The sequence below is a fragment of the Phaenicophaeus curvirostris genome, chromosome 11, assembly GCF_032191515.1.
Source record: "Phaenicophaeus curvirostris isolate KB17595 chromosome 11, BPBGC_Pcur_1.0, whole genome shotgun sequence".
NCBI classification, from domain to species: domain Eukaryota; kingdom Metazoa; phylum Chordata; class Aves; order Cuculiformes; family Cuculidae; genus Phaenicophaeus; species Phaenicophaeus curvirostris.
The window spans coordinates 9,919,358-9,922,391 of record NC_091402.1 but is presented as its reverse complement, the minus strand read 5'-3'; positions in this window follow the sequence as shown (position 1 = coordinate 9,922,391).

The window sequence follows — 3,034 nt, the reverse complement described above, 5'->3', positions numbered from 1 at the left end:
GGCATCTTGGCTTGTATCAGAAACGGCGTGACCAGCAGGTCCAGGGAGGTTATCCTCCCTCTGTACTCGGCACTGGTGAGACCGCTCCTCGAATACTGTGTTCAGTTCTGGGCCCCTCACCACAAGAAGGATGTTGAGGCTCTGGAGAGAGTCCAGAGAAGAGCAACAAAGCTGGTGAGAGGGCTGGAGAACAGGCCTTATGAGGAGCGGCTGAGAGAGCTGGGGTTGTTTAGCCTGGAGAAGAGGAGGCTGAGGGGTGACCTCATTGCTCTCTACAACTACTTGAAAGGACGTTGTAGAGAGGAGGGTGCTGGCCTCTTCTCCCAAGTGACAGGGGACAGGACAAGAGGGAATGGCTTCAAGCTCCGCCAGGGGAGGTTTAGGCTAGACGTTAGGAAAAAATTCTTTACAGAAAGGGTCATTGGGCACTGGAACAGGCTGCCCAGGGAGGTGGTTGAGTCACCTTCCCTGGAGGTGTTTAAGGCACGGGTGGACGAGGTGCTGAGGGATATGGTTTAGTGTTTGCTAGGAACGGTTGGACTCGGTGATCCGGTGGGTCTCTTCCAACCTGGTTATTCTGTGATTCTGTGATTCTGTGATTCTGTGATTCTGTGAAGCCAGAACTGCTCTCTTATTTTGGCACTCTGTGCAAATGAGTGGCCCCTCCTTGCCTACAGCCCCTTCCCCGCCTCCACAGCTGCTTGAAATGAAATGATGAGTGATGCGAAAGTCTTCAATGTGACTAAACCTGTGAGGTTAAACAATATCAGAGTCCATGAACACTACTTAAATGTTAAATTCTTAGTTAAACAGATGCTGTCTGTTTAGATAGAGCCCTCGCTAGGGTGTTGGAGTGAGATGATAATCCAGCAGCATATTCCTGTGACCGAGGAGAGTGGTTCAGAGGTCAGCTCAAGGCTCTCCACCGCAGCAGCTGAAGCAGTACAGACAGTTCAGCACCACATCTAGAATTCAAATCAAGCTATCACTGGCTTAATGTTCAAGGGCTAAAAGGCACTAACTAACCTTTCTGTATTTAAATTACTTCTTCTACAAAGGCATTCTCTTGACATTTAATTTTGAACTATAGAAATAGCATGTAAAAAGGTTTTGTAGTTTAGAAGTGTTCGTGGGTCTCAACCAACTTTGTAGGCTAAGTAAAGTGTAAGAAAATTTTTTTACCATACTATTTTATCAACTGGGCTTTTAAGGCAGGCTGATGAAAAGGAATTTATTATTTTAATAGTGCTTTCTCTCTGGTAAAAGGTCTGGCTGTCTCACTGAAGGAGAGCTTGAAATAACAGATAAAAACTGTTAGAAATGCTGTGATGTAGTTTGGAGCTGAGTGAAAATTGTGACCAAAATCTGAGCCTGCCCAAACCCCAAGTTAAATGCCAAAATGCCTCAGCATTCCTCAGATCATCATGCAAGCTAATAAGGGTAACAGCTTATTTGTTTGGGGATAGGGGTGGTTTTTTTTTTCAGTTGTTCCTGTTGTGCATAGGGTTTTGTTTGGAAGGGTTGGGTGATTTCATTTTTTATTTATGTGGCCTTTTGCTCTTGTGTTTTATCTAACAAAGTTCACTTAAGTGATGCAGGGCTGATGAGAGAAAACCTCCTGGAGCTGTGTTAAACCTGAAGTATTCATACCTGTGAGGAGCGGGGTATGGGATTTGGGGAGGATCCAACAGGATTTCACTTTTTTTTGTGATCTCGAAAAAAAATTGTTGTGGTTAAAAAACCCCAAAGCTTAGGGGGAAAAAAGACATTGGTTATATGCATAGTACAAAAGCCTGGGATAAAGCATCTGTATATCAATCAAATGCCAATTGAATTACCTTTACAATAAGGACAAGATGACTGGGAGGACTGTGGAGAGCTGTATGAATTTCATCCATGATTAAATTCGTATGGCGTGAGCCCAGTCTGGGAAACAAACCTCATCTGCCAAGTTCTGCAGGGCCATTTCCAGCTTTTCTTCTTGAAGTGGGACCCAGCTCTGCTACCAATACAGTGGGAATTTTGACATTCATTTTGAAGGGAGATGAACTGAGGCTCCATGAAAAGGGGAGCACTAGCATGCAATGCTGCTTTTCTTTTTTCTTATTAATGTGACTAATTAAATGTTTGTATTTTTTAAGCACAAACTGGTTTTTGATGGTCGTTTAGAGACTTGGAAAAAGTCAATAATTTTGATGAAATAAGACTGTAGACTCCAGAAAAAAGTCCACATGGAATCCGTGATGTTGCTAGGATACAGATATTAGTATTTTCGGTGGCTGGGGTATTTTTTTGTGTGTTTTGTTTTTGGTTTTGTTTTTTTTCTAATAGAATCAGTCTAACCTCTACAAACAATAGAAGAATATGTGACTGATGCGACCGCCTGATCCTATTTACATGATGCTCCCTCAATTTACAGTAACGAAGCCAAATTTGACCCATTAGTTTCAGCCACTTTTATTTGTGAAAAATAAACACAAAGAGTAATTTTGACCTGAGTTATAGGGAGAACATTTTATCTGAATCTTGATTTTTTTAAAATGATGTGCAGGACTTTCTCCCTGTGGGTGTTACATTGCTGAAGTCAGTCTCCCTCTAGTGGTTTATTTTCAGAGGGGCCCTTGGCTTTACTAGATTGATGGGTACCAGATTTGATAGTGTATGATGCAGAAAGTTCAATGACCCCTATAAGCTGAATTGCAGAGCAGCACTGAGCTCATAATTTTTAAGAGATGAGCATAAAACCTATAAAATATTATTCTATGTTTTTTGTATTTCAGAATGTATTTATTTTTACAATATCAATAATAGATGAGGCTTTCCATCCCAAGCTTACTCTGTGGTACAGGCTAACACGGTTTGCTCAGTGTGTAGGATGTGACTCTTGCACATTATTTCCTTCATCTGCACACTGGGATGCCTGTGAAAAAAAAAAATCAGTATTTAAGCTCCTGTTCCACATCAAAGCCAATGCCAGATGTTGTGCCAATAATGTTCTTTTTTATTTAATAAAAGAGAGAATAGCATTGTGGAT